Raw genomic sequence first — 18,023 nt, forward strand, 5'->3', positions numbered from 1 at the left:
TATCTGTTTATTAAAGTCAATCATCTTGTTTAATTATCAATTGTACATTACAACATAAATTTGCTACATTCCCGCTGCAAAGACGACACATCTGATGAAGGAAGACTGTCAGCCGATTGCACCAGAAAATGAAGATGATTCGTCTTTAATCTGCTAAATTATTATTTTTGTGTGTGTGTGAATCATTCACGAGATTGAGATGACTGACAGTGATACCCGGCCATATCAACGGAAGACATTTTTCAAAACAGATCGAACAAATCAGAAAAATACTTTCAATACAGTATTGCTTTCAATTAAAAAATAAACAATGAAAATGTAAAATAAAAATAAAATTAATTAAGTTTGAAAACCCATCGCACATTTTAAGATATGAATAAAGTGTCGGGACAGTTTATTTATTTAAACAGGGTTGCATCGATAGAGTTTATTCCCTTTGTGATGCAAAATAAGAAACACAGAATCTTAGGCCTATTCTTGCAACATTTTAAATTTCTATTGTCAAAGAAATTGCAGCTAAATTAAAAAATTAAAACGGTACAAAACGGAAAAAGTTCAAAGCAACATAAATTAAGAACAGGCGTTTTTCTTTGCCTCTCTCGCGATGGATATTTTTTTAGTAAGTTTGGTCTCCCTCACTGCGCGCGGCGGGTCTTTCTCGAAATTAAGCATTTCAGCGTAAAAAAACACCATACAGCTGATAATACTGTATATGTCGCTGTGTGTCATCCACACAAATCACGAAAGAAAAAACTGTAACAAATAGCTTTTGTTCCTTCAAAGATACAACATGCCTTGCTGAATTCACCTTACAATAAAACGAGGTGGGTCGCCAATAAAAGAGCTCTGTATCTGCTAAATTTAAATTGTTTGTGGAAAACCTATACAATCAATAAAACTACAATATATAATTTAATAAGATATAGGGCCTACTGTACATAGGCTATGGACTTTTGGAGATTTTGAGATTAATCCTTAAAAGAATTTTGCCTTTGCCTCATCAGGCTGGCTCCGACACTCTCCATATGAAAGACGGAACATTAACACCTCTGTCCTCCACCCCCACGATAAAGCAAAGTATTGCCTTCTCCAAACCCCCCACAGGCTAGCTGAGTTTGCAAAACAAAACAAAGAGTTTGCCACTCGTCGTGCCAAACAAATTATAAACTTCAATATTTAATTCAAAACAATCTCAAAACGCTTTGTGACATTTTGAAAAGCCGTGGATGCATTACTGCCACTGGAACCATGAACGCAACAGAATACTGGTTCTGATTTTATTGTTTGTCGTTTAAACGTCATATATATGAATTATTATAGGCTACAGAAGTAAAGTCATTGTATAATATTTGTTCCTTAGTGTAAAATGGAAATGCATGGCGATTTTATTTTGTAAATAGGCAAAAAAAAAATGTTTTAGAAGACAAATCTCTCTGCATCAACAATAGACTATAAAATGCATTAATAGGCTAATATAAAAACACCAGTAGTCCAAGTTAATTCGGGATTCGAACCCGTGTCATCTAAATGATCGTAACGTACGTTCAACCACTCGGCCACTATTCACTCGTTGCGATACGGCATAACGTTCCAGTGTGTGTTCGCTCGCACGAGCGAGAAACGCTCTTCATTCAAATGAACGCGCCGCCGCATTTGTTGAACACTAATTCAACATGCCAGAATAAAACCTGGCTTTAGAACAATGCATAGCGCCACTCGTCGTGGTGTGCCAAAAAATTACAATAATTTAGTTTTATTTATTTCAGTGTTAATGTTTGAGTTAAAAAATCCTCTACAAATTAAATTAACCCAAAGTCGGCTATAAGAGTCCTTTAGGCTACGTAAAAAAGCAAAGGGCTTACAGTCTTAACATTTAGGCTACTTTGCTTAAATTCGATACATTTATTTTCAGTAGGGCCTAATACATTTGTAGGGATGTAATTTCAGTATGCTTTACCAACGCTATGTATTCAATTAAAGTTCCAAGAGGTCTGGTCTCTATATTTCCTTCCCAGCTGACACTTATATGCAAGTGCACAGCAAAAATCACAACTTGTGCTTGCTGGAACGCAAGTTATTTAAGGTGTCTCAACTGTACACAGTCTACCCTACAGTGTGAATTCGTTACAAGGTTTCATTTAATTACATTAACGTGCAGCAATTTGTACAAATAGAGTCTATAGGCCTACTATACTGTTGTAGACATTAAATAATCTCATTTAGTATCATATTTGTTAAAATATTATAATGTTGTTTTTTCAATCTATGTTGAATATGAAAAGTGAACAGCACGAGTAAGATAAGATGCATTATATCGAGAGATGGATATGGAGTGGGTCAGACATGATTTTGACCACTTCATTAAGTTTTGTTTAGTAGAAACCTTTTTTTAAAGTGAATTTCGTTTTCTATAAATTGTATCTTAATTTTAATCATTTTTTCATCACCCAATTGTCTGGATTCAATAAGTAAGAGAAGCAAACAGACACTAATCATGGAGGCGCCCGTGAGGTCACTTGCATTGCACGTCAGCTGGAGCGCATCTCATCCTCCTAACTTAACGAAACTCAGCGTATGCCTCACACAGACATGATAAATACATCAAATACACAAAGCTTGAAATGTCTTCAAACGAAATAATTCAAAACGAAAAAGAAAAAGGCTACTCTCTGATTATGTCTTTGTGCATTTCTCTCTAGGTGCGTTCACTACAAATATGGCGATCGTCAACTTCATCTTTGCAGTCGACACTGTCAGAAAACACTAGTTCATTGATAAAAATCATATGAAGACAAGGCATATATTAAGTTATTTTAGCTGTTATGAGAAAAATAAATCTAACAAAACCTAAAATCTAAATCTAATAAATAAAAATAAAAAATATTAACGCCAATTCAACATGCCAGAATAAAACCTGATTTTTGAACAATGCGTAACGCCACTCGGCCTGGTGTGCCAAAACACTACATTTTAAACTTCAATGTTTAATTCAAAACAATCTCAAAACGCGTTGTGAATTTTTTTTAAAGCCTAGCCTATATACATTAAGGGCATTGAAACCAGGATCTTAACTAAAACGTGTTCCGCGTAATCTCTCAAAAATTATGCCACACTACTCCATGTAATTTTTTTTTTTTTTTTAAGGACTGCTTTTGAAATCACTATAAATTGTATCGCTCACGAGAGCTCTTCGTTTATCTAATTCCTCAATAGAATAGTAAAAATATTCAGCGTCATTGCTCCTAACATCGTCTCTATTTTTAACTTTTGATTCTATTTTTTCAGCAGTAAAATTGATTCTATCTTTGGTTCTATTCTGTTGTAGCCTAATAGGCCTATTTATATATATGAAAAATATGCCTATTATTTAACCCACTTACATTTTAAAATACGGCAATTGCTGCTGTTTTGCACAATGTCCCTTTGCGCCACCTGGCGGTCATTTCGGGAACGACTTTGAAATGCGGCTGGTTTATTTTCGCCGCGGTAATTTCGCCGCGGCGGCTGGCGCGGCGGTAATAGGCATTCTGGTTGACCACCATCTGTAGATGAGACCGTTTGTGGTGTGAGTGTGTGCAGTGTACGTTGTAGAGACCAAAACGTCAAAGCATCGTCAAGCTATATTCACCACAGGTTTTATTTTACTCATAAATTGGAAAAACCCCATCATAAAACCCCATAAGACTCGAAGGAACCAGCGGCGAATTAGACTTCTGGTTTCTGAAGTCATACAGTACCTGCACCACTCTATATTGGCCAGTGTTTCAGGGTCATTGTCCAACCCCTGTACAACTACAGTACTTAACTTTTTTTTTATCCCATGTCATTTTTGCTTTATTTGATGTTTGATTCATCGTGGGGTTCCTCATACGTCATACTCCAGAGTTCCTTTATGCATTTTACACACATCACTTCAAAAACGGCTGAGTGTTGACATGCTAAAATAAATAGATTATATATTTTAAATAGAATGCAATATTTTGAATCTTAATGGTCATAATCTATTTAAGTCCACATGTCATTTAACATAAAACTCTGATTCTTACCACAGCTCAAGAGCTTTAGTTCCCACCACATAAGTTTACGATGCTGTTTGCGTATGTTAGTTGGACCTATGGAGACGTCAAATTGTTGAACTATGTTGGTAACGACAGACCTTTCGATCATAGTTGGCTAACGATGCTTTCAGGAAAAACACACCAGTAGTTAGACCAAAGCACTTAACCTCAGGTCACTCCCAAGGGGTGAAGTTAGCATATGCAGTTAGCACATTGAGCTTATTTCATTTTAAATGAATTTGACAGCAACACTCAGTCAAAATGACGCAGTAGACGCTGCTAACACACTCTTTAACAGGTATGCCTGCGTGCACTTACTTTTGTGTCAACAGCTTAAAGTCAGATGGACGTCTTTGGGGTCGACGTGCACGATGACAAATGTTGCGTGCATGCCTGCAGTTTGCTCTCTGACTGTCAGCGTTAATTGTAGACCGTTATAAGAACTTAATCTTATTCCACAAATAACACCAGCTCTCAATTAATCAACCAAATTGCTGGCTAACAGCATTAGCTAGCAGACGCTGCCCAGCAGAGGCCATTCGGGGGTTAAAGAGGGGTTTCCACTGCCTCCTGAGGTGACAGGGTTCTGTGGTTGGCTCTGCACACAGTGGACGGCACTGTACTGGGCAACGGAGCCCTTAGTGCTCTGCGTCACAAGTGGAGCAGTTGAAAAGAGATGCATTATGGTCAGGTACTTGCCTGTCCTACTGCAGCCCTCGCTCTCTTTTGCTCCTCCTTACCACTCAACCATTTTCCCTCACTTGAAATGTTGTCCTGCTCTTCATGAAAGTCCCACTGACTGCTCAAGCTGTTTGGCGTCTGGCTGTGGGCAATCAGCACCTCATCATGTCCAGCCACACGTTCAGATGATTTAAGCACTATATCAAATTCTCTCCACCTGCCAAATAGCTAAAAATGTATGGCTCTTCTCCTGGAACAATAAAAACTTGTTTGAATGCACTTTAGAAATCATTTCTGCAAACACTAGCTGTTACATAATGCTTGCATGCTGCAAAAAATAATTAAATTCTTTTGATTGGTTGATTAGTAAGTGTTTAGCAGCCACTTGCTCAAAGTAAATAAGAATAAGAAAGTAATATCTGGCTATCTGGAATCAAATCCCATGCTTAATGTTTGAATGGGAAACCATCCCTATTTATCCCTATGTTGTGTTTTCATGTTTTTTGGGACTTTCCATTGACATCTTTTTTTTAAATATATATATATATATATACTGTACAAACTGTATATTATATCCCCTTACACTAACCCTACCCCTAAACCTACCTATCACAGAAAACTTTCTGCATTTTTACATTTTCAAAAAACATCAATTAGTATGATTTATAAGCTGTTTATTTTGGATATTGCCATCTTTGTGGAGACATTTTGTCACACACACACACACACACACACACACACACACACACACACACACACACACACACACACACACACACACACACACACACACACACACACGTTGAGTTTAAATGTTTTATGGAGACTTAGACATACTGATTTTTATACTGTACAAACTGTATATTCTATCCCCCAACCCTACCCATAAATCAACCAATCACAGACAGATTTCTGCATTTTTACTTTTTCAAAAAAACATAATTTTGTATGATTTATAAGCTGTGTATATCTAGTGTAAATCAGGCATGAATTTACTGTAGGATCTAGGGGTTTCATACTCACATTTCTCCCCAATAATTCTAAGTCATGATATCAACAAATTAGAATTTTGAATAGGATCAGTGTTGATGGAGGGCTTTATTCCAGGAACAGGCTTAATCTATGCCTGGAACACGGTCCTTACAGGAGTTATACTCTTGTTCTGAAGCAGTGGGTGAGTGTGCGGCAGGCAGGACGGGTGTCTGCAGGTTCTGTTTGCTTTCTTAAGCCTCAGCTCAGAAGTGCTGTCTGCCCAATGCGTTTGGGATCCACACAGACTTTTGCTCAATTGCTAGGCATCTCTCATAGTTTTCATACTAAGGTAACAATATTTACTCTACCCTAGATCTAACCCTCTGGTGCTGCTCGTGTGGTGGTCAGAAATGACCATTCATTTCAATTAAATGAATGCACCATATTTTAGTTTGGTAATGGTTTTTATTTAATATTGATTTTTTTTATATTTATATTTTGTTCATATATTGTACTAAAGTATATTTCTGGAATAGTTATGATCCATTTATTACCTGTTAATCACTTTTTGAGCATACAAAAACGAAAACAAAATGAAAACTTAAACTGTACAGACTTAGGTTTGGTCTCTTTTCAAAGAAGACACTTGGTAGATTATTGCTGAAGTGAAAAAAAAAGAGAAAAAAGTTATAGAAGCTTAATTTTATTATTATTATGAAAATACATAAAAATACTATTTTTAAATGTAAAATGAAATACATATTTTACAAAAAATGTTTTACTCTAAAACTTTTAGAAAAATCAAAGCAATAAATCTAAACAAGTTGTGTACCAAATTTGAGGTTGTTATCTCAAAAAATGAGCTTTCAGTAAGATTTTGTTTGGGCGCAGTACCAAACGTTTCCACTAGATGAAATTTACTTTCCATTCGTTTTCCAATGCATTTTTGACAGGACCTTTTAACTTTTTTGAATCATGTCCATTATTTGTGTGCGTGTGTGTGTGTGTATACACTTGCAAGTGCCAAAACCTTTACCAAGTTTTGTACCATCCCGTAGTGAAGACCACCAATAGTGAGGACCACTTCAAATGTCCAAAACTGCATATGGAAGGTAAGTAGCCTGTATAAATATAATTGTGAGGAAGTTTAAAATTAACAATTGTAGACACAAGCATAAAGTCTCAAAAAGTACAATTATGAGAAACATATAAAACTACAAGAAATCAATGTTGTTGTTTACTAAAACAAAAAATTAAAACTATATAAAAAAATAATTTTTGGTAATTGAAATATAATAAAATATTTTTGTCTTGGCAACTTACTGATATAAACAAGTTTAAGTTAAAGTACTATGATTAACTGAAAGAGACATACAAATAAATTAAGCATAATAAAATATTTTTAAAAAATTATAAAAATGACAAAAAGGCATAACAAAATTACTACAGCTTACACTAAAATGAAAATGAAAACTGAAAAGCTAATTCGAAATATTAATTCTAATACTAAAAGAACACAGTAAAACACAGTCAGTATTAGAATAAAAGAAGAAGATATAATGGCACAATCAAAAGAAAAAGTCAAGTCTGAGAAATGACACAATTACCTTTACTTTTTGACTGTGCGGTGAATGAAGGAGAGCGCTGTGGAATGAGGGCTATATCAGTGCATGTTTTGTCCTTCTGATGGATGACACTCCGGCCGGGGCTGCTGTCAATCAAACCTCTCGCCCTGGAGCTGCCTGAGGTCACTGAGTGCAGGTGCTCACGCCTGCAGGCTAGCAAAACTCAGGGGCTTCAGAAAGAAAGAAAGAAATGACACACACACACACACACACACACACACACACACACACACACACACACACACACACACACACACACACACACACACACACACCTGTGTGAAGCCTGAAGCATACTAGAAGACAACTTCAAAAATAAGAGAGCCTTGAAGTCCTACCTATTTCCTAAACCCATCCATGAAATATGAAATTTGTTTTAGATTGCACTATCATTATAATTATAATATACTTCCATAGTATATTTTTTTCCTACTATGGAAGTCAATGGGACCCAGAAACTGCCTGGTTACTGACATTCTTCTAAATATCTTCCTTTCTGTTCAGCAGAAGAAAGAAATTCATACAGGTTTGAAACAACATGAGGGTGAGTATATGATGACAGAATTTTCATTTTAAAGTGAACTATTCCTTTAATATCTTTTGTGTCATTTAGCATCTCAATCAAATGTATTTTTATTTAACAATGTTCAGATATTAGTACTAGAAAACAAGACAGAAATAATCAGTTATAATATATATATATATATATATATTTTTTTTTTTTGGCAGAGTATGATTCTAGGCAACATAAATTTACTTCTTAAAGTATTCGACAACTAAGATACTTCACAGACATGAATATAGTTGAACCCAGGTGCGGGAGTTTTATTAGATCAGAAGCACTGGAGAAACAGGCAAGTCTGGGAAAAATCAGATGGGTTAACACAGGTAATAGACAGTCTTAGATAAATCACTTATCTTTATATCTTCCAGGCAACAAGAAACACAGGTAAGTCCTCTGAGGAGCAAAAGGTCAGTATAGGTAGCCTATCATACGTCAAGGCCAGACAACAGAAGACTGTGAAGGAGCAGTACACACACACACACACACACACACACATGGTGAGAACAGGGGAGAGTCCAGAGGGCACATGTGACACCGACAGTATATCCTAAAATACATCCTGGTTGCACTTTATTTCGTTAGTCCACTTTAGACATTCTATCTATAAGTAACTTTGCAACTACATGTCAACTAACTATCATTAATATGCAACATGTCTACTAACTCTCACTAGTTACTAGTATTAGTAGACTGTTAGGTTAGGGTTTGTAGAATAATTTGACAAATAGTTACAAAGTTACTTATAGTCCCTTAGAATGTCTTAGCATCAAAATAAATGATGTAGTAGTAAAGTAGTAAGCAGACAGTCTACTATACTCTAATGACTGCTATTGACATGTAGTTGCAAAGTTACTTATAGTTAGTGGAATAGTGGATTATCGAAAATAAAACGTTACTATAAGTCTCTTGCAAATTGCGTTTTCCTCTATATTCTTGCAATGCCCCATTTCATTTAAAATGAATGGATTGACAGCGTTCTCAGATGCATGGACACATTATAGGCTCCTTTACTCAAAGGTTTACTTTTACATTAGAGTTGCTGTAAATCAGGTCTATCAGTCCACCTCTCCTGTCTCTGTTATTGGAGATGGCAGCAAGTCAAACTTTCCTGAGCAGTGTGGTCACTTGTGGGATACTCCATTAAAAAACAGATTAACATTAATTTGCTGACTGTTTTACGATGGCAACGTGTGGAATTCAACTTGGCCCAACACGTTTACACGTTCTTAAAGCACTCTAGCTCTCTCCTCTCCTGGAGAAAGAGTGCTTCTCTTTTAGCAGAGAACCTGTGTCTGAATACAAGCCACTGGAGGTTGGTCTGGATAACTCACTCTTGAATGGACCTTGACGTTTTTATACTCACCCTTAAAACATAATCTCCCCGAGCAAAATTAAGTCTTTCAGGCAAAACCCTTCTGTCCATGCACGCAGCCATCTATCCTCTTGAGTTATACGACAGTCCCATGAAATGAACGAGTGTGAGAGCAGATGAGTAAACCTATAAATTAATAAATAAATCCATAAAAAGATGAGCGTCACAGCGTCTGTGGAACTGTATGTTTCTTGAGCAGCAAATCAGCATATTAGATTGATTTCTGAAGGATCATCTCACACTGAAGACTGGAGTAAAAATGCTAAAAGAATTCAGCTTTACCATCACAGGAATAATTTATATTACAAAAACATTTATTTTAAATTGTACAAATATTTCAATATTGCTGTATTTTTTTTATCAAATAAATGCAGCTTTGCTGAGCATAAGAAACCTTAAGTCAAGTCAAGTCACCTTTATTTATATAGCGCTTTTACAAGATTGTTTCAAAGCAGGGTAACACTTTATTTTACAGTGTCTTTGTTACACATGTATACCATAGTAATAACAGTAAATGATGCATAATTACATGCAATTAACTCTCAACCAAATCCTAATCCTCCTAACCCTATAGTAAGTACATGTAGTTACTTAATATTACACAGTACTTAAATATATAATTACACTGTAACAATGACACCTTAAAATAAAGTGCTTTACAGTGATAACAGGAAAATAATGCAACAAAGTTTGTTTTGGCTTTACAGCAGATCTAAAAGAAAATAGTATCATAGTCCAGCTTAAGTAAGTTCAGTGATGGTTCATTTCTGTTGTAAAAAAGTAATTCATTTAGTTCATTTATCTATACAGCCGCTCTGGAGAAAACAGTAATGTCATCGTCCAGCTCAGTTCAGTTCACATATAAAGTGTCAATGCTGGCAGATCAATAATATTGTTGAGTATTCAGTGTCTGTAACTAAGCGAGCCAAAAGCCAAAGGCGACAGTGCCAAGGAACCAAAACTCCATCAGGAGACAGAATGTAAAAACCAGGCCCAGTTCTCCTCTGGCCAACGAACGAACAGTGTATGATTATGATTCACGCAGCACTTTAGGCCAGAAGTCAGATTGGATCGGAACATTCAGAATATTTAACCAGTTCCATCTTTAAAAATGCACTTTTCAAACTGACTTTATTCATCAAATGATTCTGCATATTTAATCTCTACAATCTGTTTATTCCAATCACAAATATTGTGTCCAATTCTGTGGAAACAAATGATCCTTCTCCTGCACTAAACAAACTTTTTGATTCTGGTTTCATGAATAAACCAATGCAAAAAATGTCATGCCTGAGAAATACAGTATACATCCAATGAATACTTTTACATAACCTCTAAAAATAGCAGCCAAACCCAAATGGTTTTCTATGTGAAGTCACCAAAAAATGGAAATGTTGTTATCATTTACTCACCATTATGTTGTTTCAAGCACATATGATTTCTTTCTTCTGTTCTCAATGCACTGTTTTGAAAATGAAATTATTTTTTATTACAACCTTTCCTTTTCATATCAGCTATTCAAACATTGTCAGATATGCGAAATAAAAACACATTGTGCAAGCTTTGACGTCAATGAGGTTACGCTTTATTTTAAAGTGACAGTTACATTGTACTTACTCAAATAAGTGAGTAATATTAATTAATTACATGTACTTACTATAGAGTTACGGTTAAGGTTTGGTTTAGGGTTAGTTGCTTGTAATTATGCATAATTTACTGTTATTACTACAGTACATTTAGTGATGTGTAACTACATCCCCTTAAAATAAAGTGTTACCATAAATGATACCACACATCATTGGTTCTCATGTCATGTGACCAAATGAGACGCTGCAAGATTGACTATACAAAAGTGCGAATGATATTTTAATGCTATGGAAGTCTTAATGCTATAGCTTGATGTAAAGAAGAGCCTGGAATTTGGTTTCAGAGGACTTGGAACTTGTCACATGCACTATATTTATGATGCTTTTATGATGTTTTTTTTTTTTTTTTTTTTTTTTGTAGCTTGATTGCCTTGGTCACTTTCATATGGAAAAAAGCAGACATTCTGTCTAAATCTCCTTTTGTCTTCCACTAAAGAAAGAAGTAATGCGGGTTTGGGACAACATGAGGGTGATTAAATGATGATGACAGACTTTTCATCTACTCTAGCAATGCTGATACGGTGTACAGTATATACTGTAATAGTATAAAAGCCCCCACATACCCTCTTAAAAGATAAACAAAGGGGAAATAACATATTAGTAGTGACTAGCTGAGAAACATGTTCGGACATGTTCCTCCACACACAGACACACACACGGTTTATACATTAAAAATCTGCATTGCACATTGTGTTGATGCCCTTGGCTTGTGTAGACATCTCATTGACATATCAGAGATGCTTGGCTTTGTTCATGCTCAGATGTGGTTTAGAACAAAGAGGATTGTGGGTAATGCCGGGCCTAACCACAGGAACGGATGGACAGGTTTACTTTATGGGATGCCTTCCTTTTCACTGCATGACACTTACAGCACTAATAAAATCAGACAAATCGCCTCCACATGAGAGTAACATAACATAAGAGTAAATCAATACTTCTCATCTCTGTGGAAATTATTACGGTGGAAAAGGGCGGCCTTTAAGGGTTTGCCCTTTTTAATATTAAAGCCCAGTATTTGGAGACTTAAAGGCAAGCAACATGAAATCAAAATAGACTTTCTTAATAAAAAGAAAAATGTGACCCCCGCCTCTGAACGACTTCTCAAACCCTCTCAAACATCAGATTAGGAGGTTAAATTGTTTGCAATAGAGTGCTGCAGTCCTGACATCAAAACCCTGAAGACTAATGCTATGAAGTGGTTCCCTCTGGATTTTCCAACAGGTTTTTATAATGAGGTTTTTCGATTTATGAGTAAAATACGGTCTGTGGTAAACATAACTTGACAATACTTGGACGTTCTCGAGGGAACCAGTGGCAAATTAGCCTTCCAGGTTTTGACGTCATCCCTGCACCACTCTCTTGGCAAAAATTGGAATAATGTGCACAATAAAATCAGGAATGCATTTTCATGTTGACTATCAAACCGCTATGTATCATTTTTTGTGGATATACTCTACCATTCAAAAGTTTGTGGTTGATAAAACATTTTTTATATATATTTTTTTTACTTGAATACTCAACAAGGTTGCATTTATTTGATATAAAATAAATAAGTGTAAACAGTATTATCAGAATTTAAAATAAGCGTTTTCTATTTTAATCTATTTTAAAATAAATGTAATTTATTCTTGCGATGCAAAGCTGAATTTTCAGCATCATTAGTCTTCAGTGTCGAATTTTTAGTGGATATACTCTACCCTTCAAAAGTTTGTGGTTGATAAGATGTTTTAATTTTTTTTTTTTTAAAGAAGTCTCAAATGCTCAACAAGGTTGCATTTATTTGATAAAAAAAATGTAATTTATTCTTGTGATGCAAAGCTGAATTTTCAGCATCATTAGTCTTCATTGTCACATGATCCTTCAGAAATCATTCTGATATGCTGATTTCTTATTATTTTCAATGTTGGTTTCGATCAATTTATTTCTGATAATTTTCATACATTTTCAAGTGTGACTTAATGCATTTAATAAATATAAGTACACTGAAAGATATATGTGCTATAGTGTGTAAAGAAGTGATTTTCTGTGGGAAAGTGTTTGTGTGAGTCTCTCAGAGATGCTGAAGGGATTCGGGAATGTTTTTAGGTAAAGAGAAAATGTTCTTTGATGTCTGAAATCCCATATCTGTGGTTTTGTTAGTGAATAAAGCTTAGAGACTCAATCAGACAACCAGCATGGGAAACCCCTCATGACAGGAGACCATACACACACACACACACACACACACACACACACACACACATACTCACGACAACTCCCACACACATACCAATAACTGTTTACATATTTATACAAATACTTTCTTTCTTTCTTTCTTTCTTTCTTTCTTTCTTTCTTTCTTTCTTTCCACAAAACTTTCAGATGAATTTTTATGATTATCTGAACATGTGATATATCAAAAGAGCCTCTGCTTTTACACAACAGCAAAGAACAACAAACATTTTGAATAAAAAGATGAGAAAATTCTATTTTTGTTAAAGACTTTTTGGTATGGGATTTAGATGATCAAAATATAGTTTGAGTAGATCGAGTCCATCAACACCCCCAAAGCTTCAGTCCTATCCCTCTTCCTGGGTTTGACATTTCGGTAACGTTAGGATGTTTTCACTGTCTTAAGGTAGGGGTTTTATCACGCATCTTATAGAATCTCCGGAAGAAGTAAAAGTAGCAGAAACAAGCAATAGCGAAATAAGATTGCTTGCGCACATGATTATCAGACATTAAACAACATTTATATCAACATTAGGCAGAGATCTCAATATAATCTCAAATATTTCTCATTAAATTCTTCCAAGACCAAATTATCTGAGCTGCTATATACATTAAAGGGGTGGTATAACACCCTTTTCACAAGATGTAAAGTGTGTATGTGAAGTTTTAGCTCAAAATACCCCACAGATATTTTTATATAGCATGTTAAAATTGTCAAGTTTTGAGGGTGAGCAAAACGCATCGTTTTGTGTCTGTTCCTTTAAATGCAAATGAGCTGCTGCTCCCGGCACAGAGGGCGGAGCTTCAACAGCTTGCACTCACACAGACATGCACTGAAAATTTGTGACAACATGTAGAATGAATGGTTAGTTGATGAATTTATGCAGCTTATGTGTAGTTATCTTCTAGTCATTCATTAGCATAATCTTGATAATCTATAAATCGTGTTCCGGGGGCGGGTTTATGTAAATTTTAAGGTTGGTGATGTCACTAACCCGGGAGGAATGTTGTGTAGTCCCTACCAGCCGTTTGTTGTAGTCCTTAAAAAGTGATTTCTTTAAAAGCAAATATCTCCCTTTGCTTTGAACTTTGAGCATTGTAACTTTGCAGATGTTGTTTATGCTCAAACAGCAACATTACACACTAACTAAAGTTAGAAAAGTTAAATCATAATCAACCACCCCTTTAAAGGAATAGTTCAACCAAAAATGAAAATTCTGTCATCATTTACTCATTCCAAACCTATATGAATTTCTTTCTTCTGCTGAACACAAAAGAAGATATTTTGAAGAACATGGGTAACCAAACAGTTGATGGGCCCAATTGCCTTCCAATTGATTTCCAAAATATCTTAAATATGAAGCAACAATAACGTTTTGCTCTTGGGTTACAGTAAATGTATATTTTCAGAAGAACAATCCACACTATACACCCAAACAAAACTCCATTAAAAACAAAGCACACACACACACACACACACACACACACACACACACACACACACACACACACACAGTATACACATCCAGGAAAATACCATGTGCATGATATCAGATGCTGGTGGCTTGAAGGCCGCGAGGCTTGCCAACATGTTTGTTTTCTTGTGTTCATCACTCACTGTCTCAGCTTCACATATGACAACAGATTCCTGTTTACCTTTCACTCCCCCTGCTGCAGTTCCTGTTGTTTGTGACCTGTCCTTTATTGTCTCACAAATACAGGTACACCTTATCACCGAACGCTCCTTTCTTCTGCCCTCTCACATTTTCCGATCCTTTAAAAGCTCTGAGCGGCATCTCTGTCTGTCGCTATGGTTGTGTTTGGAGGCCTTTGTGTCTCATTTGGACGGTTGCATTCATGAAGCTGGATGAGAGAGAATGAGAGATAAACAATGAAAAAAAAAATGACATGGAAAAATTGAGAAACATATTGAAGATAAAAGCATTGCATTAAGGAGTAGAGATGAAAACAGAACTGTTATCAAGATCTGTAACTTAAAAGAACATTGCTGTGCAACACGCCATGAGCAAAATCTTTTGGTGTCATTTGTTTTCACTCCTATGGCAAGCCATTTTAGCTTAAAATGTTCCCAGCGTTACTTGTCGTAATTGCATTTTTACTAGAAAGAATTGAATTCATTATTAGAGAGCTCTACAATTCAAAACAATTATGATTAGAGAGCTCTCTAATTCAATTATTACGAGAAACAATTCCCATTAGTATGGAAGCTTGTTTCTACCAAAAAAAAAAAAAAAAAAGGTAATTAGGATTTTTTATCTCACAATTCTGACTTCTTTTCTCTCGTAATTGTGAGTTATAAAGTCATAAAGTAATTGTGATTTATGAAGTCAGAATATAAACTCGCAATTTGGAGAAAAAAGTCAGTCTTTTTTGTCCTCAGAATTGGACTTTATAACTCACAATTCCAAGTTTATATCTCACAATTCTGAGAAAAGAAGTCATTGAGTCAGATTTGCGAGAATTTTTTTTTTTATCTTTTAGCAATTATCTTTTAAATTGTTTTAAAACAAGCTTCCATATATACATTAGAGAGCTCCACAATTGAATTTTTACTAGTCATATGTCTCCATTGAGCTCTGCAATTGCATTCTTACTAGTAACAACTAAATTAGAGAGCTCTCTAATTTTATTCTTGTAAAAATGCAATCACAACTACACTGCGAACATTTTAAGCTAAAACGGCTTGCCATACACTTCTGATAAAAGACTTAAAAAAGGCTTTTTGCAGTATTTATAGCAAAGTAGCTCACTGGGTTTTGCGACAGAGCTCGTGTGTTTCTTTATATGAAATTACATCAGAATGTAGCTTTTTTTTTTTTTTTTTACACCCTCATTGGTATGCATAGAGGCCGTGAGGACACTGAGTGATCAAAACCATCATGACATCAATATGGAAGTGCTTTGAAGGGGATAAGGGCACAGGGACGTCCAGAGAGGACAATGTTAGCATTATTATGTCCACTGGACCTGTATCATTCAAGATTCAAGGCAAGACAAGATAAGCATCACTTTCCTCTTACGCGCTGGTTTACAGTCCGAGACCTCCGGCTCACGCTGATCAAAGCAAACGGCTGAGACACTCACACTCACCGGACCCTCACAGCACTGCAGCATGCCATTTTCCCTCAGCCAACATCACACATACGAGAGAAGTCTTTTTGTAAACATCCTTATCGAAAACTTACAGATCATGTATATAGTTCAAAGTCTTGGCCAGCGATTTCATATTTGCAACAATTATTTTGTTTTGATTTTGGGTGAATTATTTAAAGGTAGGTTAGGCATTTACATTTAGTCATTTAGCAGACGCTTTTGTCCAAAGCGACTTACAAATTAGGACTGAATTAAGCGAGTCATCGTGAAGAGGCAAAAAACAACGCGAGAAGTGCTCAAAATACAAAGTTCAGGCATTGGTCAGAGCAGCATAAGCCCGATAAGCGAGGATTTAAAGGGAAAAGTTTTTTTTTTTTTAGGTTAAGTGCTCACGGAAGAGATGGGTTTTCAGCTGTCTTTTGAATGTTGCCAGGGATTCTGCATTCCGGATGAGGGTGAGGAGAGCATTCCACCAGCATGGAACTGTAAATGAGAATGTTCTGGAAAGTGATTTTGTGGCTCTCTGTGATGGAACCACGAGATCGATCGTAGGCTTCTGGTAGGGATGTAGACTCGTAGAAGTGAGTGAAAGTTAGGAGGGAGCTGAGCCTGTGATAGCTCTGTAAGCAAGCGTCAATGCCTTGAACTTGATGCGAGCAGCGAGTGGTAGCCAGTGCAGAGAGATGAACAGAGGAGTGACGTGGGCCCTTTTGGGCTTGTTAAAGACAAGACGAGCTGAAGCATTCTGAATCATTTGTAGAGGTTTAGTTGCACATGATGGAAGTCCAGCCAGAAGAGCATTGCAGTAGTCAAGCCTAGAAATGACCAGGGCCTGGACGAGAAGTTGTGTTGCATTCTCAGTTAGGAAAGGCCTGATCTTCCTGATGTTGTGCAGTGCAAACCTGCATGATCGAGCTGTCTTTGAAATGTGATCTTTGTGATAATTTATAAACACTTTTTGTTACACTGGTTTAAACTCTCTTCACATCCTGATGGCAATCAATATTAGAAGTGGTCTGAATATTAAAACATGTACATATATCTTCTGTGGAAGTCTCAGGACCAAAAAATGTTCATCCAATCATTGCATGTGGTCCGAATGCAATGATACGATGTCCTATCTGTATCTGTCTGTCAATATGCATTTCTATACCTGTGCGCACCCTGCTAACACAGACATCACACGTCATCAGTGCGTTCAAGGCTATGCAGAGTTGTACACAGACAATCCCAGAGAGCCATAAACAAACAGCAGGCGCCTTCTACAGTTCCTCCTGAACCAAAACAACAAGCTTATGCTGAGTTCACGCCATGTCGTGACCCGTAATTACAGATTTATGTGTTCAACACTATCAACTTCGAAATGTATCTGGAGCAGTCAGATGGTACAACCAGAGCTCTGTAAGTTGTTCACGTTCATTATTATTGTAATGTATGTGCTTTGAGACATGAGGTAGTTTAACGCCGTCTCTTGTCTAAAGGGAAGGTGGGATCTTATGCTTTCAAAGCTAGCTTGCTATTGCTATAGCTTCTCCGAAATTGCCTACCCTACCTTTAATATGACATTCTGAGATTTCACTCTCTGTAAGAGAGTACATTTCATGAAACCTGTCAATAACACGTCCTCTTCATATTTTACCCAAAATGAAAAGAACGTCTCATTCTTATTACTGTAATGCAATATATATATATATATATTGATTTAAATGTACAAAATCATTGTATTATTATAAAATTAATTAATAAAAAAATTTATAGAAAATGTTACTTATAAAACAA

Source organism: Squalius cephalus (assembly GCF_949319135.1).
Source record: "Squalius cephalus genome assembly, chromosome: 21".
NCBI lineage: Eukaryota > Metazoa > Chordata > Actinopteri > Cypriniformes > Leuciscidae > Squalius > Squalius cephalus.